Source organism: Pezoporus flaviventris, unplaced genomic scaffold (assembly GCF_033815535.1).
Source record: "Pezoporus flaviventris isolate CSIRO_AGI_PZ_B2104156 unplaced genomic scaffold, CSIRO_AGI_Pfla_v1 ptg000010l, whole genome shotgun sequence".
Lineage (NCBI taxonomy): Eukaryota > Metazoa > Chordata > Aves > Psittaciformes > Psittacidae > Pezoporus > Pezoporus flaviventris.
Window position 1 is genome coordinate 2,160,278 of NW_026892558.1, and position 25,687 is coordinate 2,185,964.

The 25,687-nt window shown below is 47.5% G+C and overlaps 1 protein-coding gene across 1 annotated transcript in view; it reads left to right on the top strand.

Moving 5' to 3' along the window:
- Positions 1-987: 987 nt before the first annotated feature.
- The window catches only part of ZBTB7C (zinc finger and BTB domain containing 7C), a 44,590-nt gene continuing 19,890 nt past the window's right edge, over positions 988-25,687 (top strand). Inside the window, exon 1 of the mRNA XM_061450506.1 lies at positions 988-1,101. The gene's annotated coding sequence lies outside the window, so the exon portion shown is untranslated. The remainder of the gene's footprint in view (positions 1,102-25,687) is intronic.

Consider the following 25,687-nt stretch of genomic DNA (forward strand, 5'->3'; position numbering starts at 1 on the left):
GTTAATGCTCAGAGATGTGGCTGCTTAACTTGGGGCTGAATCACAAGAATGAGCTGATCCTTAGGGCACCTAACAAGGAGAAGAGGAGGGACCTGTTATTTATCACTCAACACAATGGCCAACCCTTTGGGGTTGTACGTATGTCGGCAAGTTGGGCTTAACCAGGTTGGGTTGCTCGTGGAGGCAGCACACTACTGAGCCAGGCTCCGACAGTGGACATCCTCATGGACAGGGACCACATGAGGTGGGTGCAGGATGCAGTTGTTGGGTGCATGGAAGCAGCTGATGTGGCACTAAGTCTGGGTGCTGTGGGGGCTTTGAAGTCCTGTGCTGGGCTCTTGGGAAGGGTTTTAAAATCATTTATTCCTTAGATTGGGCAAGACCCAATTTAGGGTCTTGTCACTTGGACAAGTCAGTGACTGAGGACTTGGGTAAGCAAACACCCCCTTTTGAAAATGCTTTGTCTCCATCTTCTTGCTTGCTTGCGTTGTTCATGCACAAGCATGGTTTTTAGTTAAATTACACCCAGTTCTTTTCCAAAGAGAAGGCTTTCTCGCCAGGTTTATCTTGTCTCAGGTATGCATGGTTTGCCAGGAAAGCAGATCAGGTTGGTAGGAAAGTCACCCAAAGAATCACCTGTGTTGGGGCAAATCAGCAAATGGTCACAGGTGACCAGTTACAGCAGGGAAAGGCTTGGCCAGCCAAGTGCAGAACAAAAAGGATGCTATAAATCTGCTGTAAGAAAAATGAGATTATGAAAAAAAAAGAGACCAAAACCACAACAAACCCCCAAGTTTTTATTTCCAAAGAACTTTGTGTGCTTGTTTAAAAAGAAAACATGAAAATCGGTCCACGTCCCGTGTGTTGTTTAGACGTTAATAGTACAGGTGGACGAGGAGGGCTCTCTGCCAAATACTTTTGGTTTAGAGGGAGTGGTGGGAGTGAATTCTCCTAACCGCTCCTAGAAAGGCTTAACTTTATGCACACAAATCAATGACAATCTCCACTCGGCTGCAGGCACCCGAGGAGCAACGCAGCCGGATTCCCCGCACAGCCACGGCAGGCGAGGGGAGGACGAGTGTTGGCACCGGGAGTGGGAAGGTGGGTCGGATGCTGTGTTTTTGGTTTTGGAAATAGGTGATTTTTAATTTCCACCCCGCTTCTTTTAGGGCTTTAGTGGTTTATTGAGGGGAGGGGAAGGTGCTTGAATTTCATGCTCGGAGGCTGATCGTGCTCGTGTTAGGAATCTTCAGCGCGTCGTAAGTATCCTCTGTACTAATCTATTGCCGTTTACATTGCTGTTTGAACTTGAACCTGTGGTTCTCGTTCTGATTTCCTTGCTTAGTGTCTTGAATCTCTACCAAGCCCGGAGTTTTTGGCTGTGTGTCAACACCTGTATGATACAACCTCACAGTTTTGCGGGTCTTTTCATGAGTCCGTTTAGTTGTTTGGTTGTTACAGATTGGAAATATTAGTGCAAAAACACATCTACTAACATCTCCTGCTGGGAAGGCAGAAGGGCTCTGATGAGGCAGATGATTAATATTTATAATAAAATCGAACAGAATGTATTATATTCTATTGTATTATATGTACATAGTATTGTATTTGATTTAAAATCATTTCTCTTTTGGTTGTTCTTTGCAGAAAACTTGCAGAAAACAGCCCAGTCTCCTCTTAAACAGTTAAAATGTCTCAGTAGATTTGATGCTGGAAGAGAAGTAGTTATTAAAGACAGGCTGGGAAGTGTGGTTGTCATGAGGCTGCTGCTTGGTGTGGGGTTAAGCCCAGCTCAAGCCGACCCGCTCTGTACTGCCCATGCCATAAGCAGAAAGTGCTTGGGAAAACTGGATGTGTTTTACCTTGACATCCCTTACCTACAGTTTGTAGTTAAATGTCAGTTAATCTCTGGAACTTTTTGCTTCTGTACTAGGAAACAGGATGCAGCAGGATAGTGTGTTATACCCAGTTAAGCCAGTTAAGCTTTAATATTTCTAACAGCTCCTTCTTGAGAGTAAATGCTGCTTCAGCAGTGCAAACCCCCTCTCCAGCACCCCCATTCTTGCGTAGGTAATTCCCAGGGCTGCGCCGCCGATAAAAACAACAGCCATGGTTTTGTTTAAGGTTGGGCTGAATGAAAACAGGAGGGGAGGAATGTGCTCAGCAGAGGAGGAACCAGCGCTCGGCCATCCCAGTGCTGTTTTCCGGAGCACATCGGGTGGACGGGAGTGCTCAGCGTGGTTGTGCGGGGAGCTGCAGCTTGTTCTGCCCTCAAACAGGGGATGTGGCAGCCACCTTCCAGTTCGCCCAGGTACAATATTTGGGGGTATGAGGCCGAGTGGTACTTTCCTTTCTTTTCTTGGTGGAAGTGGAATTGGAGGGAGGATTCTCCTCCTGGGAGGATGTGGAGGTTGGGAGCAGGAAAGGCAGTTGGGTCTGTCGGAGCCCTGAGCATTCCAGCACCCCACACCACAGAGCAAACCTTTCGCAGGCTTCTCAGCATGCATCCTGGTGTGTCCATTCCAGGACAGCGCAGCAAATAGCTCCTGGAAGGGGAGATGAGATGCTCTGGCATCTTTCCCTGGTCTTCTAATGCCTTCCATCACTCCCACCACCTCAAAAAGGACATTTCAAACCAGTGTTCTGGATCAGGGCAGCATTTATCACCCATTTTACGCTTGTGCTGATGCTGTTTACTTCAGGTGCCAGGCAATGAGGAATCAGACCCGGCGTGTTTGAGCCCTGAGCAAGCATTAGCTTCTCAAACCTGGGATTTTCCAGCGAGCCCGGGGCTGTCCAGCACCTAAACTCCCATAACCTCCTTTGAAATTCCTCCTCTAATTAGTAAATAAGTGGCAAGTTTCACTGACATAATTTCAGTGCTATTGCTCTTAATTAAACAGCAAGTTACTGAAATGGTTTCAAAACACCGAAGTCTGCACTCCCCGGTTTGTAGTCCTGGTCTTATTTCCATTAAATGTTGCCAGTGGAATGGTTTTATAAACTTAGAAGTAATTAGAAGAGGTGAAGGATCTCAGACCACAGTGAAATATGGTATTATCAAGCATGTGTGGATGATCTTGGCAAAGTGATCAGCGATGGGAGGGATCATCCCAGCAGGATGGGGATTGGAAGGCAGCCCCACAATGCATATATGTATTTTTAAATGCAATATATATATATATTATAAATGTGCACATGGTATATAAATCTATATAATGTGTACGTAGTAAGTGCTATTATATTGGTGTATAATAGAAGGGTCAGCCAGCACCCAGCTACACCAGCTGCAGGTCAGGTCAGCGAAGTAGCTGCATGGTTTATTTTCCTTTAGCTGAAAGCTTTAGCGATGAATAGAGGGAGGGGATCCGAGGCTGGGATGCTTTCTGCCAAGAGTGATTTGGAGGCCTCTTTAGATTAGTCAGAGCTTTTTTATTCCTTACTGGAAACCTGAGAGGAGCCGCGCTCCTGATGGCAATGCTGCTTACAGGTCTGCAAAATCTTCAAGTACCCACTCCTGGGAGCAGCTTGCCTTAATTACAGATTTATTTCTTGCTGCTCTTGGGTTGCTTTGTTCCCTAAAAAGATGTCCTTGGTGTGAGTGCTTTTCTGGCTGGGGAGGGGAAGGATGCCACATCCCAGCTGGTTGTTTTGCAAGAGGCTCGATGTGCTTGGCAGCTGCAGAAGATAAGGAGGGGGGGGTATCCCACACTGGGAAGGCTCTGTGCTGTCTCTATGTGGGTCCAGGCAGGGACGTGGATGCTGGGACCACTAACTGGCTTCTATCTGCCAGGGAGCGGAGCCAGGCAGCAGCCCAGGGCTTCCGTCCCCAACCCTGCCCTGCCGAGCAGGGAACCAGTTTGGGAAGTGACTCCGTGTTGCCTGCAGATGAGCCAGCCCAGGAGAAGGTAGGAGATCACTTTGGATTGAGATCCTGGCACTGCTGGGAGGAGGCAGGGTGGAGGGATGGAGACCAGCCAGCTTCCTAACTATGCAAACAACCCACACCCATGTTCGGTGTTTATCCCCGCTGAGCCCGTCACCATGGTATCTGGGCACCTTTTGCCAAGGTGAGCTGAAGCTGATGGAGCAAATCCTCTGCCAAACCCCAGGCTCTCTAGGCATGTGTCTGGGAGGTCTCCTCAATCAGGTGGATCTTCCAGAGTTACTGCTGCTCTGATAACCCAGATTGTTTTGCTGCTGCCTTCGGACACCCCCCCCCCCCCCCGGTGCCTGCCCAGCCCCTGGTCAACTCCTGCCTGCCATAAGCCCATGACCTCCTTAAAGGAGTTGCATCCTTTACCCCTCTATGGGATTTCCTTATGCAGCCTCACACCATGGTGCCAACGGGGCAGCCAGAGTTGTGGCTTCACAGCCCCCTGCACAGGGACTGCTGCCTTCATGCAAAATTTGGACCCTTCTTCTCTACATGGCTGTGTCTCTGGCCTGCTGGGGAGTGATCCAAAGGCTTGTGGTGCCTCCAGGAACACATGGAATCTGGGTGCATCATTGGGTGACAGCCGGTGTTCTCACTCTTCATGTTCTCTATCAGTGTTCTCTTGTGGTTGGTTCCGTCTGCTCCCAGGAAGATGGAGGTGAGAAGGTTTGACGGCCTCCTGGGGGGAAATTGATGGAGAGGAGAGGGAAGAGGATGAGAGGAAAGGGAAGAGGATGAGAGGAAAGGGAAGAGGATGAGAGGAGAGGAAGGAGAGGATGAGAGGAGAGGAAGGAGAGGATGAGAGGAGAGGAAGGAGAGGAGAGGGAGGAGAGGAAGAGAGGAAGGGGAGGATAGGGTAGGGAGGCTGGAAGGAGATAAGAGAGAGGAGAGGAAAGAGAAGAAAGCAGAGCAGAGCAAAAAAAGGAAGAGAAGAGAAGGGAAGGGAAGAGAAGGGAAGGGAAGGGAAGGGAAGGGAAGGGAAGGGAAGGGAAGGGAAGGGAAGGGAAGAGAAAAGAGAAGATTAAGAGAAGAGAAGAGGAGGAGGCTAAAAAACAAAACAGCAAGTAGGAAAGAAAAGCAAGAGCATATTTTTTCTTCAAGGTTCTTATTGGGGGGGGGGGGGGGAGAGAACGTTTTTAATTACCAATGTTGAGCAATTTCTAAATGGGAAGTTTCCCCTCCTGCCCTACCAACAAGCTGTTGCCCTAACCAGTCACTGGTGGTGTGGGAGAGATGATTCACATCAGCTAATCCCTGTCTCCTGTCCCTCGTATCCCTTCCAGGCCTTCTCCCAGCCTTGCAGGGATGCTGGCTTCTGCTGATGCTGCCTTTCTTGCAGGGAAATAATTGGTCAGGGAATGAAACTCGAGGCAGACTCAGATGCATTGGGTGGCTTCTTGTTTCCTAGCGATTGCATTACGGTTGCTGGTATAGTCTGCACTGAGAGACTGAACACCAGCTGAAAGGGGACTCTGAAAGTCCGCCTCTGCCGGGATTAATGCCCCCAAGCCACGGCTAGACAATGGAAATATTAGAAGGGGTCAGACTGCAAAAATGGGTCAGATTTGGTTTCCTTTATCATCAGATCCAGGTCTTACTGCCTTCTGTCTCTAGGGAGGTGTTGGTTATTGTTGCTTTCATGGATGGGACAGCCTTCTCCGTGGACAGGAGGCAGGTCTAAGACTCTTTAGGGTGCTAGTTGGCTTTGGAAGCAGCAAGGGAACATATGAGCATCCCAGGGCAGAGAAAAAGGCTGTGATTTACATCCATGCCCAAGCTTGGTTCACTTCTGGCAACTTCTGCTCTCTTAATCTTGTTTGAAGAGATTAGCTTCTCTGCGCCTCAATTTCCCTGGATGTAAAATAAGTCAGTAATCACCTTCCACATGTCTTGGTCTGCTTTTGAGATGACTTGGAGATGCTCTGGGTATAGGGTGATGAAATGAATTTAAAGTCTTATATTGAAAGAGTATGAGACATGTAACACTTGTGGTTGCAGAGGAGCAGGCAGGTTGTGATATTTCAGCCATTCCACTGTGCACATGCACTTTCCAAACAGTTTTGTTGCAATTAATTACAGAGTAATTAAAGCAGAACGACAGTGCTAACTAAGGGCAAATTCTTGTGAAACAAATAGTGTTTGGGCTGATTTTGTAATTGTTCCATGTTCCTCAGACACAAATTACACTGTCAGGGCTCCTGATTTATGGCAGAGCAATATATGCACAAGTAACTCAGGGCAGGCACTGCCTGCGTGGGTTGCAGGTTTTGGAGGTCTGTGACCTATCAGTTGTCCTTGTGAGTGATGCATGAAGTGTGGACCATCCCTGAAGTGTGTGGGTTCTCCTTCAAATATGTGGGTTCTCTGTCAAGTGTGGATCATCCTTGAAGTGTGTGGGTTCCCCTGGGAGTATTAGGTCTCCTTGAAGTGTGGGTTCTCCTTGAAGTGTGTGTTCTCCTTGAAGCATGTGGGTTCCTCTTGAAGTATGTGGATTCTCCTAGAAGCACCCCATGACCAGTGGGACATACATAGCACCAGCTCTCCCCCTCTGACCCATCCCCAAGGCTTCTCATGAGGTTTCCTAACAGGAAGGTATCAGTGCTGCCCTGGGTCCAACTCCATCCTGGGCAGAGGGACACAGCCAGCACAAGCCGCCAAAAGCAACATAGTGGGCAGATGGATCTCCTTCATTGATGGTGTTCCAGCCTATGGGACATGGCTGATGGAGCAACTTAAGCCCTTGGGTCGCAGCTCTTTCATGCTTGCAGGAGGTCCCCATGAGGGTGAGGAGGCAAGGCTTGGCTTTGCTAAATCTCAGGCAGCTTGTGCTGCCTGATCTTTCTATCCACTAGGGCCATGATAAATCTCTCCAGAGCATGGTGACTCAGCTGAGGAAGGGCACACAAAGAGGTTGTGCCCTTATCTGCTTCTCTGAGGGGGACCAGGCATTTTGTTTTATAGATTTGTTTCCTCCACTCCTGTTTCCAGCCATACTGGGAATATTGCTCTTTGTTTTCCTGCAGGAAGTCCCATTCCAGATTAGAGAACTGGAGTGGGTGTTTTCTCACCTTTAATTAAAAGGAGTGAAGCTGGGACTTTTTAGCAAAGAAATCCTGCCTTGCAAGCGTTTGGAGGTCATTTGAGTTAAGACATTTCAAGAAATGCAAACAAAAACTCAGAAGTATTTAGCAATCACTGCCTCGAGTTTAAAAACAAGGAGGTCTGCCTCTGAGAAAATCACAAGATAAGTGAAAAACAAGGACATGAGCTAAAGGCATTACTTCTTACAATTAATCCCCTCTGTGTTCGTTTTTTACCACTCAACACTGGGGTTTGGGCTAAGAGTTGCTGTCTGCTGGTGTCCCAGTGCTTCAATGAGCCTGCTTGGTCACAGCAGGGCTCCCTGTGGGATTCACAGCCTTGGAGGGATAGTGTGTTCAGCAGCCACCACAAAATCTCATGGTGCTTGTGAACATGTTTTCACTGTGGGGCACAGGTGGCTGCCCATATACCTAAGGCACCACCATCCTGGCTGTGGCTTGGGATTGAGCATCTTAGAATCATAGAATGATAGAATTGTTTGGGTTGGAAGGGACCTTAAAGCTCCTCCAGCTCCAACCCCTGCCACAGGCAGGGTCACCTTCCACTGGAGCAGCTTGCTCCAAGCCCCTGTGTCCAACCTGGCCTTGAACACTGCCAGGGATGGGGCAGCCACAGCTTCTCTGGGCACCCTGTGCCAGCGCCTCAGCACCCTCACAGCAAAGAGCTTCTGCCTAAGAGCTCATCTCAGTCTCCCCTCGGGCAGGTTCAAGCCATTCCCCTTGGCCTGTCCCTACATCCCTTGTCCCAAGCCCCTCTCCAGCTTTCCTGCAGCCCCTTCAGGCACTGGAGCTGCTCTCAGGTCTCCCCTTCAGGAGCCGTCACAGCAGAGTGCCCAGCACACAGGGGGTTCCTGGACTCAAGTACACACTGCATCTTCCCCTGGCAGGTTTTGGCATCAGGTACCAGTGCCCCCCTCCATCACATCCCACCACCAGCTGGGCTCCTGCTCTGAATACTAAATCCTGAGGCAGAGAGAAGCCAGTATGCTGATTAATTTGAGCCTGCGCTGCTCTTATCCTGGTTTCAAAGTAATTGTCTCTCTTGTCCACAATTTTCTCTCCTTACATTTCCCTGCATATTTATTAGGTTTTTGTGAGGCTATCTGCAGCCACATTAAACCAATTTACTCCTTGAAATGTCTGACCTTTGATCTACCAGCCACTGCCTTTCGGAGCCAGAAAAAGAGCCTTTAATAATGTGTCACATGAAAGGCTTGCTGCAGAGCCTGTCACTTGCACACCCGAACTCCAGTTAATAAAGTATCGGATGAATCAATTATTGCCTAATAATTGTTACCTATATTTCTGTGCTAAGCGAGGAGAGTATTTTCCACCTCTTTTCCTGGTCTCATTATAATCTCCCACTAGCAAAAAAATAATAAGGCAAATACATGTACACAGCTATATCTAATATTCCTCAAGCAACATCTTCAACCTTTGTAGCCAGTTGTGATCCTAGCAGACAAGGGGGTATTTACAGAGGAGTTAGGCTTTCTGGGTACATCTCATTTGAGCAGTCCCTGCAGCATCCCTGTGTGTTCTGTTGTGTGCTGCATCTCCTGACCCCCTCCAGCTGCCCTCCGCAGCAGGCATGGGAGAGGAGAGAGGGGTTAGTGGGTTGCAAACTGCTTTTCTGGGGACGTTTTGGCTGTTTCAGGGCAGTGAGGCAGGAGGGTTGTCATGCCTGATCCTTCACAGAAAGGTTAGAAGCAGCCACCTCAAAGACCAGGCTCCTCACCACTGCATCCCAGCACCCTGCCTCCTAGTGCATCAGGACTGGATGCTCCTGTATCATTGCTGGAGGACAGACATCCCACTCCTGGGGTGCTGGGTACACTGGGTGTCTTTATTTCGTATTCTTAAAACCTATTTTAAGTGATCAATACTTTATGTCTTACTGCTATGTAGCCATCGAGCTCTCAGGGGTTTGCTGAGAAAAATAGAGACAGATGTGGCCAAGCTGCTTTGGAGATAAGGACATGAGGATGGAGTTGGTGGGGTGCAGCATAGCTCCCTTGAGGTCTCTGCAGCCTCTGGACACAAGATGCTGCTGCCCTGAACCCCAAGCAGTCATCTGCAACATCTCACGATGAGTTTGAGGCCCCCTTCTGTCAGACTGCTGTCTCTCTGCACCTGGTTTGGATTGCTTTTAGGGATATTGGAAAGCATTGTTCAGGTCCTCATGGAAGCCAGAGCATCCAGGAGGCCTCGAGGGTAGAAGATGGCACGAAGAGCCCCCTGTTCTGGCAGCGGGGCTTTGCTCATGCGTTGGGAAGAGGTCTCCCTAGCACTCCCAACCTCTCCCCTGGCAGAGACATCAGTCGTGCTCCTGCTGAAATCAGCAGGGAAGCTGGTTTTCACGGGGGTGAAATGGGCCGGTGAAGTTTAATCACAGCAATTACAGTTTCTGTCACCTGCAAGGTTTCCCGATGCATCACTCTGAAGCAACGCCTTGCCCAGGAGCTCCATTTCACTCCCAGTGACATGTCTGCAGGGCAGGAACAGGCAGACGTCCGGAGGGGAGCATGCCTGGGTACAGATCCATCCTGGAAGTGGCCTTGGCAACGCACTTTGGCATTTATGTATTATTTATTTTCCCCTATGCTTTTCATCCCTTACGTAGCTGTTGAACAGCACCAGGCTTTCACAGAGTGATGGAGAAAGGCTGAAAAATGCAGGAGGCAACCCAGGTCTCCTCTCTCTGCTTTAATCTTCCTGGGATGACTTCTCGCTTGCCATATGGGGATGGGACGTGCTCCTGACATCCCCAGCCTGCAAAACACCACAGCGTCGAGCAGACACAAAGTCTCAAGTTTCAGGGGAAGGAGAAACCATCTGCATTGCTCTTTAGCACATCTGTGCTGATTTGGCTCTGCGAGGACTTGGTTGCAAGCCTGTAGGATTTATCTTCAGAGAGGCTGGTATTAATTGTCGTTGAAACGCGAAGTGTTAAAAGCTGGGCAAAGGGGTGAAGAAAAAAGGAGAAGCTTGGAAATACTATGGGCTGATAATTCTTTCTGTCATTCTTGAGTGCATTAACAACGTTGATGGTTAAAGTCGTTACTGCAGGAGGCCATCTGCTAGGCTTTGCCTACCATGAATCGGAAGGGGATGTGGAAGGGAACATCACTGGGGAAGTTTCAAACCAAATCCCAAATTTGAGAGGAGATTCAGATGGTCCTGAAGACCTCCATAAACCTGAATCTCTTGTCTGCGTTAAAAAACAAATGTGCCAAACTGAATCTCATCCTGTATATTGCCAAACTTAATCTCATTCTCTGTATTGCCAAACTTAATCTCATTCTCTGTATTGTCAACTGCACTTTGGATGGAGGCACCTAATCTGCCTCCCAGATTCATTGCCGACTCATGCCTTGTGCCTTCATCTCTGTTTGCCTGATGAAAAAAGTAATGATAACATTTTTTCCAGGGCTGTTTCCAAGTTGAGCTTCAAAGGGGAAGTTAGACAGGGATGGGAAGAAGGACCTGTGTTAGTTGTGGCCATAGAAAGCCTTGCTGTTATACTGGCCTGGAAGTCCTGTCTGGAATACCATGCAGAGACTTTTACCTTGTCCTTGGGTTTCTCAGAAATTGGTTCTTTGCTTTCACACCTTCCAGCAGGGACAGCCCTGGCATTGCGGGCTGATTCTCCTTAAAAAGATGCTGTCACTTTTACCTGCATCTTTTACACCTGACATCCCGCAGCACTCAGGCAGGAGTATCCCAAGCAAGATGCTCCTCATTATTTTCCAGCCCTAAATCCATGGATGCTTAGCTTGTGTCCCCTGTCAAACCCCATCCATGTGGGCAAAGGGAAATTCAAGCCTTTTTTACCTTCAGTTTTCCTTTGGGAGATGAAATTAATACTCCCTGCTATACTTTGCAAGGGATGCTGCTGGGATGAATTAGTTTATAGACCAAATCTCACTCGCCTGTCTCCACATCATGTGGCTGAGTCTCACATTTGCCTTTCCGATGACCAGAGGGAAATTTGGGTCTGGGTGGCTGGAATTTTGCCACAACTTTGGTGGAAGCACCCCATGCCAGGATCCGGCCCTTGGGTGGCGAAGGGCTGATGCTATTGCAAAGATGCCTTCCTGAAGCCCTGCACCACATAATTTCCAGGCTTGCAGTGCTTTCTCTGAAAAGGTAGATTTAGTTTCTATTAATAAGGGGATAATAGCATGGGAAACCTGGCTGCAGGATGGCCCGGACCCAATTACTGTGGTCGCTGGGCTACAGAAGCCACTTCCCTGCAATTATCCCACCACACGCTGGTGCTGCAAAGCCCTCCTGTGTTTTATTCTTAGTAACAGAGCCTTGGGCAAGGTTGGGGGGGATGGGTCCCTGCAACCAAAAGTCCCTGGATAGGGGATGCAGGAGCTGAGATGAGGCTGACAGAGCCACCTCGGTGTCACCCATCTGTGCAGGGGTTGGCTGGGAGCAACATGGGAGCAATGCTCCTCCAGCCATGAGGCTGGCAGCAAGGCAGTGCCCTAGTTTGCCCTTGTACCAAGAGTAGCACAGGGGAGTCCTAGTAACCCCCATGGACATATGCAGTGCTGTGGGGTCCATAGCAATCACCCTCATTTCTGAGAGGACACAAAATCCCCAACCCAGTCGATACAGTTTAGTGGTAGACTTGGCAGCGTTTGGTTTCCAGCTGGACTTGGTGATCTTAAGGGACTTTTCCAACCCTTTCTGATTCTGTGATTCAAGACTGGACTGTGATTTAAGACTTGGACTTGCTCCCAAGTATAAAATGGGTTGTAGGGAAGCTCTGCTGATTTGCAAGCACTGGGAATTGGCCTGCCCACTTTAGCAAGGAACAGCACAGGCATCACAAAGGCAGGATGAACAGGGGAATGGTATGGGGATTGAGATTTGGGGAATATGGGGTGAGTTTATTTACCAGCGCATTCCTTATGCATCTGTAGGAAGCCACTTTGCTTCTTTATCCCTCAGCTGGGTATCCGTAAACACGGATAATAGCCTGACAGAGGGATTCAGTGAGAAGAAATACATTACAGCCAGGGAGATGCTCAAAAGCAAGATACCCAAATCACTCTAAAAACACAGAAGCTCCTTCCTAAACCTGTGTCGGCTGTGGGAAAGCAGTGAATGGAGAATTTATGTGAAGGATAAAAAGTGATGCTTAAAGGGCAGGAGTAAAGCCTTTCTCCTGAGAAAAGTCCAGCTCTAGTCTGTGCTGTTTCAAATTTAGTTTTCAGTTTCCTAAAGGCAGCAGACAATGCTTCACTCAATTCTCTCCCCACTGTCATTAAAACTCGAGTGTGTTGTCTGGATATAGTATTTTGCCCTACCTTAAGAGCTCTAATCTTTTTAGGACCATTTCTTGCTGCTATCTGCAGACACTCGAACGACTTCTCGACCGCCGAGTGAAATACAATCCCTGTCTTGGGGAGCTTTACCTCCCCTTTGTCTTCTGCAAAGACAGAGGGAAAATAACCACTTAACAAATCTGCCTGGTCTGAAATTTCTCCCCCACTCCATCTCCCCTTTTGCAGCTATCATTTGTCGTGGGCTGCTTTCTCCCAGTGCCACCTGCCTGATGCAGGGAGATGGCGAGGAGACTTTTATTGTTTGCTGAACAATTCTCTGCAATTTGCTGTTCACTATTTCTTTAGGGCTCCTTTAATCCCTTTTTTCACTTGCTGCTGCTTATTTTTAGCTCGGGCGCTGCTCTCGTTCCTTCCCCAAAACTGTTTATGTTTTGAAAAGCCCCGCTTTGCTGATGATGGCACCTTTTATTCGAGCATCTCTGGTTGCCTGCAAAGCCCCACCTGCCTTCTCCTTCCTCCAGGCTGGGTGTTGGATGCAACGAGCTGTTATTCCTAGCTTCTCTGACTATCCCAATTTTTCCCATGAAAGCTCTCCTCTGGCTCTCCCTGGAAACCAACTTTTCCTTTGTACCAAAATCATTTTGCTTTTGTTCAGTGAAAATGCAAAGTGAGCTGTGGAACTGCTGAGTTTCCAGTGATGCCGCCAGCACAAACCTCACCAGCACCTTTGGGTCATTTACACTTCTCCTGCTGCAAACCAAAATCCTCTGGCTTTGCTGGGTGCCAAAACTGCCATGAAGGCTCCTGAAGGGGAGACCTGAGAGCAGCTCCAGTGCCTAAAGGGGCTGCAGGAAACCTGAAGAGGGGCTTGGGACAAGGGATGTAGGGACAGGCCAAGGGGAATGGCTTTAACCTGCCCGAGGGGAGACTGAGATGAGCTCTGAGGCAGAAGCTCTTCCCTGTGAGGGTGCTGAGGTGCTGGCACAGGGTGCCCAGAGAAGCTGTGGCTGCCCCATCCCTGGCAGTGCTCAAGGCCAGGTTGGACGCAGGGGCTTGGAGCAAGCTGCTCTAGTGGAAGGGGTCCCCGCCTGTGGCAGGGGGTTGGAGCTGGATGAGCTTTAAGGTCCCTTCCAAACCCACACCAGTTTATGGTTCTGTGATTCTATGGGCTCAGTCAGCCGGCTCCCGGGCTGATACCACTGACCCTTGAGGTGTGGGCACAATGTTCCACATGTGGCAACCTCCTGGCATGGGAACGCATGTGGTGGCCTGGATCTGGAGCCCCTCTGAGCTTTAGGCTCCCTCTAGAGTTAGGATAAATCTAAGCCTTAAGCAGGAGCAAGCTCAGGCTGATAGTTGAGATAAAACGGTGAGCTGGGCTTTTGGAAGAGCTAACGCCAGATTTGGGCTCTACCATGGGCTTTCTCCATGGTCTTCAGCAAATCACCAAGTCTTTCTGTTCCTCATCTGTACAAACCAGGTAATCTTTTCTCTCCCACAGTGGTTTTGGAGCACAAACATTTAGGAATGGATTGCTCCTTCTTTGGTCTTGCGTATACAGTGGTTATAAGGGGATGAGCATCCCAATTGTAGCTGCAGGACACTGGTTCAGTATAAATGACCATTGCAATTAGTAATAGTAGTAATAATAGTAGCAATAGTAATAAAAACAGTAATAATAGCAGTCACAATAACAATAATGATAATAGTAGTATAAACCTTGCACAGTAGAAACTTAAGTCTGATCTGAAGATGCTCTGAGCTATCATCATCAGACAAAGTAGTGTGTATTTTTATTTCCTTGCCTGTACATAATGCTGGTAGTAGGGCTACACTTTGCTCCTGTTACTGAGATCTAAGCTGTAGAATTAAAATCCATCCCTTCTCCTGCCCATAATCAGAATTCAGAAATGCAATCGGGACTTTCTTATCCATACAAACATCTCCTGATCTGCCCTGACTGACTGCCCTGAAGGCAAATAGCAGTGTCCAGCCTAACCCCCTTGCTCCTGAGCTATCCAAACTGTCCCCGCTGCGTCAGCCAGGAAGATATATTTCATTTCTCCCTGGCAGTCCTGTCTCCTCCCTCGTTAATATTGCAACAAGCATTCCTCCTCGGGAGCACCGCCTGTCCCTTGGGAAGGCTTTGAGCCTCCCTGGTTTAGGCAGGTATATGGAAATTCTACTAGCTTCATCCTTCACAGAGACACAAAGCCGGTAGCATCAGTGTTGCCTTTTTCCTCATCATCTAGAAGGTAGATTTACCATAACCTTCATCTGTTTGGGTTTTTTAATGAACAGGTGAGTTTATGTTGGAAAAGCAACTCAGATTTCTTGACCTCAAAAATTATAGTGGGTCTGGAGAAACTCTCCTTTTGCTGCTTTTTTGTTCTTCCTCTAAGGTATGCTGGCGGCTGGAGGTGCAACCCTGGAGCTGCATCTTTAATTGCTGTTTTCATGAGAATCACAGCAACTGCACTGTGATTTAGGACAAAAAAAAATAATGGGATCTCAGTCAATAACCAACTGGTCTCTCTGCTGGTATCTTGGGCTGGCAAAAAAAGAGTTATTTCTGCTATTTCTTAGTAACAAACTGATTTTCTCTGTTGTCTCTCAACACTGGATGAGTTCTTGCTCCCGTTTCCCTTTAATAAGTGCTGTTTTGTTTCCATTATTATTCAATCGTAAAATCTTTTCCCGACGACTATACCAGAAGTAGATTTACGGCTATGAAAATAAACTTGGGCGTGATGAGATCTTGTCATTTTATTATCTATAAAGCACCTCGCATGACTTCGTCGTTATCAAAATTTAATTATACATTTAAATTTCCCCATCATCTCAGGTTTTTTTGTTGTTTTAGGGTCTTTTTTCTAAAGAGGGAAATGATGAAAGCTCCAAAATCCATGCTTAATATAAATCAAGTTATAACTGCTATTGACTTTACTCTGGCTTCTTACAGAATAAGGGCAGAAAATAATCATGGTGCGGTGTGATGGTGCAGATCTGCCCAGAGTGATGTTCATGTTAAGACACATCTTCGGGGTTTTTTTTTTTCATGCACAAGGAAAATGCCAACGTTTCCTGGTTTGAGATACGTTATTTACCGATCTTTGCGCGGGGCTGGATGTTAATTGTCGTCGGAGGCTCTGGGTGTGGGCAAATCATTGTATAATGCCCACACCCTTCGGGTGGCTTAGGGTGCGGCGTTGTCTTTGCCTCACCGTGCAGTTCTAAGATGTATTATTACCCAAAAGCAACACACCCTTCCGTGCTTCGTTGTTTTTATTAGGGATCGCTCTGAACCAGCGCTCCAAGCACCTGGCAAAACCACCGTTGGATGTGGAGCTCGTAACTTGGGCTTGCCTGGGCTTCCCTCCGGGATTCCCTGCGGAGGAGCTCTCACCGCTGATGCTCTGCGGTGGGAATGGGTCAATTGGAGCACCTCGATGGGCATGTTGGCATGTAACCAAAGACATGGTTAGAGACCACCAGGGACTTGGGTTGATCTTACCTGGGGGCTGAGCTCCTAGAAGGAGTTTACCTAAATGGAGCTTTCTGTGATGAGTAGTGGTAGGAGATGGAGAGGTGGGAAAGGTGGGTATTTCTACTGGGACTGGACAGGGCAGGAGAGAATTGCCCCTTGGCATAGGGCTTCCAGCTTAGACTGGAGTTGCCTCATGCAAGGGCTGTTGAATTTTTTGCGCTGTCCTGCCTCAGTTTCCCACCTCTCTGTGAGATGAGGATAATGATAACTACCTGACTGCTTCTTCCACATGGTGCAGGCTCCTGCACTGGCGCAGGTGGCCAATATAACCTATTCCTTGTCCAAACTGAGCCTTTTCTTGCAAACTGTTTAGGAAAGGGTTATCCCATTGAAGCACCCACTTCATAGCTCTCCTATGGCCTTTTGCATACGCACACCAGAAGTCACATCTTCTCCACCTGGCTCAGCCACCATGGTGGCTCTTCCACCATCTCCACCTGTCCAGCCCTTGGGAGCATCCACGGTGTCAGTGGTGAACCTCCTGCATCCATGGCAGCCACTTCGTTCGCTTCCAGGTTGATGCCTTCTTCTTCAACCGCACAGTTCTTCTGTGAAGGGGTTTATCACTTTTTCTTACCTGAGGAAGGGGGCTGTATTTAAAGGAAACACATCCAAGGCAGAACTGCGAAGTCTCACCTTTCCCTGTGCCACATGATTAAATGGGGGGGCAAACATGCAACCCCCTTATTAGAGTAATATAATTTCCCATCTCAAATAGGAACCAGGGATGTTTTAATGACTGAGCTCATTAGATGGACTTTCCACTTAAAGTGTCTGTCTGGCAATTAAGGCTGGGAAAAGCATGACTGATGGCCACACCTTCTGTGACTTAATGGGGAGTCTGAAGACTGATCTTATTATCACACTGATACAGTCTGTGATAAAAAAGAATTCAAGATACTCTCCAGAAATTTATTTGCCCATTAGGAAGCTACCAGGATAAGGTTAAGGGAACTCGTAAGGTCAAAGCTGAACAGAGAAAAGGACTAAACGCTTGGGATCCAGGTGGGCAGAAACCGGAGGACATGATTTCTGCTCTTTGCTCTGCTACTGACCTATTACATGACCTTCACCAAGTCAATCTGTTGGGTATTTTTCCTCATGTGGCTGGTCATCGCCTTGTTGGGCACTGTGGTGTAACAGCACCATGGCTTTGCTTCAGTGGCACAAGTCCCTGCTACCAGCCTCCGCGGGAAAACATTCTGTTGAGTGGAAGGAAGCACCTACAGCTGGGAGAAAAACAACCGTATTTAGTGCAGGGAGTTGAAAAAGGGTATGGCAGAATTTCCATTCTCCTCCAAGAGCATCCTCCTGAGTCCTCAGTGATTCCTTAACCTCTTCTGTCCGCTTTAAAATGTGACCTGCTGCAATATTTTACTTAAGCCTGGTGCTTAATGGACTGGAACTTATTGTAGAGCTCACTGTGCTGACTTCAAACCTCCTGTTGGGTACCATTTTACTGACATTAGCTTGCCATAGCTTGTCAGTGATTTTAACTGTGCTGATGGGTTGAACGCCCCAGGATACAGGAGCCAGCTTTGTACTTTGCTTCAACTTCCTGAAGTACAGTTGGGAGAGATAATTCAGCTAAAAGTGTTTTGGTACAAAGTGAAGTTTTTGATGACAGAAAAACTACTGTGCGTGCGGGTCAGTTTTGTCAGGTTAATGGAGGAATTGTGAAAAATGGAAGGGTTTCATTTCAGCATCTTCAAAGAGAAAGTCTTGACTTTCGCAGGCAGCGTAATTTGTTTGCCTCAACATTTCCCATGATTTTAATGAAACAGATGGCCAGAATTTAGGGAAAGCATTTTGTGTCAGGCCAAGCAAGTCAAGTTTTAACATTTTTCAGTTCCAGAAAGGAGAAGTCCTGCTTACTGCCACTGTCCCCCCGTCCTGAAAAGCATCCTCTCCTTTGCTCCGCATCCTTTGCAGGGGGATAGCACCACCTCCAGCCCTGTCTGGTCCATTAGGAGTGCAAAGAGTCCCAGACTTCTCTCATCGTCCCTCCACTTCATCATCCCTTTGCCAAAGCCAGTGTTGGGAGGCCCCCCTCCCCTCACCATATTACTTAGATTTGTGTGAAAACTAAATAATTGAATATGAAGACATTGGCTTTATGTCTTTTGAGGAATCCTTTTGAAGTTGACTCTTGTGACCTTTGAGGCCATGCATAATTTTTCCTTCTCCTCTCTCCTCCTCTTTGCTGTGCCTTGCACTCCCCTAATCTTCTCTCCTGCAGGCTCCCTTCATCTCCTCCCACCCTGCTCTGTGGCTCCACTCGTCTGTGCCCCGTGTCTGAAGCACTCGGTGGCTGGTGCAGCCAAGCAGCCTCCTCTCCCCCCACAAGCCTTCCTCCCAGCTTCTCTCTGCTTGGAGTCTCTCCTACTCACCCTGTTTTCTCCAGCTGGCATTCTACCTGTGCTCTTTGTCCTCCCTGGATTGCCTTTTCCCTTGCTTCCGTTGGGAAATGTTAAATTAGGTGACCTGCCTTAATCTTCTGGCTGGCCAAGTGCAATACGTCCACCCACAGCTTTCAGCAGGGGATGGGCTCTCTTCCCTCTCTCTGGACAGAAGCAGGACTCCACCCTCCCATGCTAATAGTGTAATAACTGTGTGAACTTCCCGAGCTGAATACACATCATGTCCAGCCCCATTGTCTTTTCTGTTGGCCTCATGGTTTCCCTGTGGGTGGTCACTGGGGATGTACCTTCCTACACTGTCCAGCACACAGTGGGGTCCTGGCATCCCATGAGCAGGCTCTAGCAACACTCTGAAGCCAGAGTCTGGAATAATTCAATAAATGAGGTTCCAGCCAGGGGAAAAAAAAGATTATTTAAGTAGTATATAAAAATTGCCACAAAGCTTCAATTTTACCAATTCAGGGCATGGTTTCCTGTGTTCACCAGGAGCCATAGCTTCACTGGGATGAATGGGAGGACTCTGCTGACTTATTATAGAATCACAGAATGGCTTGTGTTGGAAGGGACGTTTAAAAGCCATCTAATCCAACCCCCTGCAGTGAGCAGGGACACCTTCCACTAGACCAGGTTGCTCCAATGTGGCTTTGAACACTGTCAGGGATGGGGCAGCCACAGCTTCTCTGAGTAGCCTGTGCCAGTGCCTCATCACCCTCACTGTAAAACATTTCTTCCTTATTTCTGACTTCAATGGGACAAGCAGTATCCTTTCTAAAGAGTAAATTTAGCTCTGCATAAAGGATGGGGCACATGCACATGCACAAGATTTATGGTATTGGAGGGGAAGCAAAATTCTCACCCTGCATTCATCTGGGCATGGTTTTCTTGCTTATTCCCCAGAAGGGAGGAATATGGATTTGCTCCTGATGCAGGTTAATATCCATAGTGATTTCATGAGGACTTGAATTCCTCCTGCAGCAAACATGTGAGCTGAGAAAGGGCAGCAGTGGTTAGTTTTGTGAAAAACTGCTCTCTTTGTGCCAGGATAGGGAGTTCATTTTTTCATTGACGCATCTCTGAAACACCCAAAGAGAGCATGGCATGGGGAGCCGAGCGATTGTGTTGTCAAGGCAGAGACTAGTGAAAGAAGAGCAAGATTTATGTCGTGGCTGCTCAGAGGGTTGGAGAAAGATGGCCCGAAGCCAGGCTTCATGCAGGCATGGCTGATACGCTCTTCAGCTTTTGCCAAGTGTGGGCTGGTTGGTGGTTTATGTGAAATGGGCTGCATAGTCCTGGTCCAAGTCTTGGTGGGCATGATTCCACATCACAGAAACCAGCCGTACAGTTGACACTTTTGCTGACAGTCTCAGCAGAAAGATGAGTTGCTGAATTGGCCCTGAAGAGGGGGGAAAAAAAAAAAAGCAATAAAAAAAGAAAATCCAAAGAATTTTGCAGCTAGAGAAGTGCTACCTTCTACCAGGGAAGCAAGGAGAGCAGATGACCTCAGAAAGCCCAGCGCACACACACATGACTATGGTGATGTGTTTAATTTACTCAAAAGCATCAAGGGAAGGGATTTGGGTTGTTCTCTGAAGATGTGGCCTCAGGTCCCCTGTGTGCCTGTGGTTGCATTATTTCACCTCCTTTGTGCCTTGGTTCTCTATCTGCAAAACTGGAGCATGGAACCAGATAATGGTTTTGGTAGCAGGGACCTTTGGAGGCTCTTGCTTCAGCTTCACACTGCAGGTCAGGCTCATACCTTTGTGTGGTTTAGTTTTGAGTGTCTCCAAGCATACAAATCCCAAGGCTTGATCAGCTTCTTATTAAAAACTGGTTTTGTTACATCTGATCTAAACTTCATCTTCTGCAACTTCTGAACATTGCTTCTTGTGCACTGGGAAGAATTTTATTCCACCTTCTCTGTAGTTATACATTAGGTGGGTAGATTGAAAACTTAGATTTCCCCTTCGTGCCCCATTCCCTGGGCTGAACAAACATCTCTTAAGTGCTGCTCCAGCTCCCGAGCCATCTTGGTGTGCCTCCACAATGACAGTGTCTGTCTGGAGAGCCCAAACTGGACACAGTGCTCCAGCTGTGGCCTCACAAGTGCTGAATAAAGGGGAAAGACCACTTCCCTTGACATATGGGCAGCACTTTTGCTAGTGCAACTCAGCGTGTGTCTGATCATCTTCACTGCAAAGACATGCTGCTGACTCCTGGGCACCGTGTTGGCCATCAGGACCACCATGTCTTCTTGTACAAGGTGGCTTTCTAGCCGAACACAAGTAGTTCTTTCTTCTACCAAGGTGGCATGGATGGGAAGTGGCAGGGTCTTGGCAGAGCAAAAAGGGTGAGGAGCACCCTGGGAATACAGGGTCTAGAGGATCAGACAGGGTGTGAGCTGGGCCATGGTATGTTGTTGCCAGCTGCAACAGGAGCAAGAAAAGCTCAAACTTCTTGTTTGTAAGCGTGAAACCTGTTATCAGCTGAGAGGTGAGATGGTCATAGGAGCAGGAGAACAATACACAAAGCACTTTTTCTTGGTCTTAGGATTGTTCTTGTTCAGATGAGGTGCAGCTTGTTGTAGCCACTGTTGTTGCTGAGGCTGTACCTGCCTCGTGAATATAAAAGCAAGATTTCTGTTTCCATTGTTGCCCATCCATCACCATTCACAAGCCTAGAAGCAAAAGGAAGAATAAAAGGAATAATAAGAAAATAAAGAAACATTGCAGCCAGAAAGCTATCCTCTGTGTTTCACAATTCTATAAATTACACCCTTCCCTTCCTCTTTAATCGCCAGGCATATAAACTATGCTTGCAGCAGAATCATATTCTTCCCATTAAAGTTTCAGAAGAGAAATACAGGTCCCATCTGCCTGTTTAGCAAAGCAGGGCAGTGCACGACCGTGGTTTTTTTTTACCTCAAATTCTGCTTTATGGCAGGAGTTTTCTCTTTTAGGACTGGCCATTTATTTCATTTTCTCATTTCAGCACATGTTTTCACAAGCAGTCTCCTCTTTATTCTAACATGGGGCTTTCTCCCATGCCTTCAAGCTCAAATGCACCTGAAGAACAGAGGTGCAACCTGCCTTTGATGAAGATCAAATGAAAACTAAGGTCATTTAGAACTTCAGCAGGGTTGCTAGAGGTGTATTTCTGCTCTGTGGACAGGTCAGACTTTGTCTGAACAGCAAGAGTTGGCAGTAAGGAGAAATCATTAACCTGGACTGTGAAGGCACCCACATGCTTCACTGCCGTCCCTACCTGTGTGCCTACAAGGATATCGGTATCTGTTTGGTGTAGATCTGGAGCTGGGATGGGCGTGAGATCTTAGGAACGGGTTGTTTACATGGTGGGGGAGTAAGTGTGGCATCATCCCCTGCCCTACAACAACTGACCCCACATCTCACCCACCCGAAGGGCAGGGAGAGGGGGCTTCATTTACGTGCATAGTCCCTTGGTGTGTAGGGTCGACGGCGGGGTGGGTGTCAATACACCCAGGGGACCTGTGCTCCTCTCATTGTGCATGTGAACCTGGGAAGCTTACAGATTTTGGAAAACAGTGATGAATGAGATTGCATGACAGCATCCAGTTCTAGCTCACCAGGCCTTCATAGAATCATAGAACCACAAACTGTTTTGGGTTGGAAGGGCCCTTAAAACTCACCCAGTCCCAACCCCTGTCCTTGGGCAAGGACATTTTCAGCTAGATCAGGTTGCACAGAGCCCCATCCAACTTTGCGTTGAACACTGTCAGGGATGGGGCATCTAATCCCTCTCTGGACAACCTGTTCTCCTGTTTCACCACCCTCATTACGAAAACATTTCTTCTGCCTAGTCTGCATCTCCCCTATTCTCCCCTCTGTCAGTTTGAAACCATCACCTCATGTCCTATCACTACTGAAATCTCTGTCCCCATCTTTCTTCTAAGCACTGGAGCTGCTCTAAGGTCTCCCCTTCAGGAGCCTTCTCTTCTCCAGGCTGACCCAGCCCAGCTCTCTCAGCCTGGCTCCAGAGCAGAGCTGCTCCAGCCCTCAGATAATTTCTGTGGCCTTCTCAATACCTGTTCTGTGGCTTACCATGGGTTACATGAGGCACGTACGAAATGGCTTCAATGATTATTTATAGTGCTGTACCCTTAGAAATCCCCCCTATCCCTGTTTTTTACCCTAAACCCTCATTCTTATTCAGTGGCATTAAGAACAGAGTGAATCCAAAGGTCCAGGGCTATGCGGCTGTTGTTCCTGTGCCTGGAGATTTACACCCAAGCTCCTGCTGTCGTTAGAGTTGCCCTGCTCTAAGTATAAATCAGACTGTGCTCTGTTAGATGCCTTATACATTTCCGAGAAGTCATGTGTGATGGTAGGAAGGATCTGCTGCAAATTCTGCACTGACTATTTGGGGCTGAGTGCTGCAGGGGGGAATGCAGCCACAGGGGGACTTACATTCCCCTTTCCTGATGGGTTCTCCATAGAAGAGGTGCTTTTTTTGTTGTTTTTTTACCACCTTGGGCAAGAAGCTGTTTAGTTTGATATAGGTTCAATTTTTATTTTTAAGCTAAATATGAGAAACACAGGAGAGGAAACCACACTCTGTTCCTTAAAATAAATGGAAGAAAATACAGGGCTAGAAAAATATTCTCTGATGCATGCGCTTCGTGAGCATGTACCTTGGCATACACAGCACCAAGGAGCTCTGGATCTTTAAGTAGATCATATTTTTTCCTCTATAAGGAGCTTTCTATAAGGGTCTGGTCAAGCTCTATGACTCTATGAGGTCCTATATACCATTTTTTGCATGTGAAATGCCAGCAGCTCACATTGAGCTCTGATTCTGCAATACCATTTGGAAGAGAGAGTGGAAACCAAACCTGGCTCATGACTTACCTTAGCAAGCCTGTCTCCAAAGCCATGACTCAGGGAAAGGGAAAGGGGGAAGATTTGGGTATTTTGGCCATCGATCTCACCTTAAAACCCCTCCTTTTGCTCCTAGCCTGGTGAGGCAGATGCCTCTTCTGCCTCTTTTGTTACTGTCCATGCTTTGCATGCCCTGTGCAAATGCCTGATTCAGTGCTTACCATTTAACAGCCGCAAAGGGAGACTTCAAATCCCCATTTTCACCATCCACGAAGGCTTGAACCACCAGCATCCACCTGGGCAAGGGGAGCAGCCCTGCTCCTAGCCTCCTGCTCCCACATCTGCGCTCTGCTCGCAAACACGCCTACAGCACCATTACCATATAATTAAATCTCTTTTTTCCCCAACTGGAAGGATTCTGCTATAAACAAGGGTTTTCTCTAACCATAATTGCTCTCGGTGGAAGGCAAAGCTCTGCAATAACTCAGGCCTTTGTTCTGTGTGCAGGGAGCGAGTCCCTCTGCCTATCCTCAGGTATGCCAACAATGCGAGCTTTACTCTCCTCGACCTGACATGAATGTCAAGGCAGGGTTTGCAAATAGAGGCAGTGGTCAAAATGGGGGTTTAAGTGCCTTTATAAATATTTTGAAGTACCAGCTTGGAAAAGGAAAGTCCCCAGCATGCTGCGGCACTGGTGTTTCATCAAGCTGGTGTGTGGTTCTGAAGTGCGGCGTTGGCAAGCTGTTGGGTTCCTGCCCATTCCTAGGAAGGGCTGAATGGATATATATGTGTATATATAAAAAAAAAAAAACAGAAAAAAACCCACTTAAAATGCAAAATGCTGCGTTTAGGTCACTTGTTGGTCAGTGTCTTCATGGACAAATGGGGAGAAGAAATCAAAATGCTGCAAGGGGTATTTTCCTGATGTGATGCACATAATGAAAAAACATATTGTGGATTAGGAACACCAGAGGTGGGAGGTGAGGTGGGTGAACAGGGAGGTGGATGGTTCCAAATGTCTGCTGTTATTGTGGCCCCTTAACGAATGAATTTTCCTCTCCTAGAGAGAATTCACTGTAATGCATTTAATTAAGGCTGCTTTGAAAGGATATGCAAAATACAGACAGTCAAATGGTGGGCAAGTGGGTTTTCCAGCCCAAAACAAACATTCTGAAATAGTGTGAGTGATTCTATACTTCTGCTGGTGCTCTTCAGGACATTTACCAAACTCACACATGCATAGAGCACCCTCTAGTCCTTTGCCTGGGAGGTGGATCAAACTTGCCCCCTGGTAAAAGTATGAAGCAGCAGCCGTGTGTTCCTCATGCATGTGCGAGGGAGACAACATATCTAACCCACAGACACTTTGGGTTGCTTTTGTGTTAGATATCTCCATTTCTTTTTTTGTGTAAGATAGCAAGAGCAAAGCAGCCGCTTTGTAAGATACTGTCTAGAAGCCAAAACCTCTGTAGGTATGGATCTCTCTTACTGCACCATGAGCTTGATCTCAAACATCCCATAGATTTGCCTGGAAGCTGTAGCAATTTAGCTAGACTGGCCTAGTTATAGTTGTACTGTTTCCCCCTAAGCAGATGCAATCAGAACTGTGCAGATGTTGCCTAGCACATCCAGCTGTGCCAATGGAAGACAATGCCTCTCTCCTGGAGGTTGTTGCCTCTTATCACTGCGCTGCTGGAACCATCCTCCAGGAGCACCAGCCAGGTTCCCTTCACTCAGCTGCCCACAGCTGCTGGAAGAAACCTGGTTGCTGCTTTTTCCCAGCCGAAACTGGGATTTTCATAAGAACAGCCTCAAAGGCAGAGCTGTGAGGAGTAGTTACCTCTGGTCTTATAGTGGATGAGAAGCTGGGAGTCCTTTCTTATACCTTCAGTACATCTCGGACCAGGAGAGAGCATTGGTCCTCATTCTATAGCTATATAGGGCTACATGTAGTTTTTTGTGTGAAAGGTCCTCATTCTATAGCTATATAGGGCTGCATGTAGTTTTTTGTGTGAAAGAGAGCCAGCCACCTTGGTAGGAAGTGTTTTTGCAATGGTAGAGTTGTCCCTGTTTTTGCAATGGTAGAGTTGTCCCTGTTCTTGTGCCCATGCATCTCTTTCTTTAACTGATGAACTACCATCATGCCAGCATCTTCACAGTGGCACCAGCATAGAAGGTCATTATAGGATGATGCAATTCAGATCCACGGGCAGAGCACTACAGCGTTCTCATCCTCTTTTCAGTGGTGCAAATCCAGAACAGAATCAGTTAAATCTCTGGATTCAATCCATAGTAATCCCAGGATAAATAAGAATATCCAGCAAAGACTGAAAAAGCCTAAAATCAGGCTGTCCAGCTCCAGCAAGGCCAAGTTCTGGATATAGGCAGCACCCTGTAATTCAAAGACTCTTTTGGACATCCCCTTTGAGCCCGGACGTGTGAGTAGCTTCCCTTGAAAATGTTTCCTGTGCAGTCTTTGCGAACGTGTGCATTCATTGATGTTATGGTTATCGCACATGTAATTTC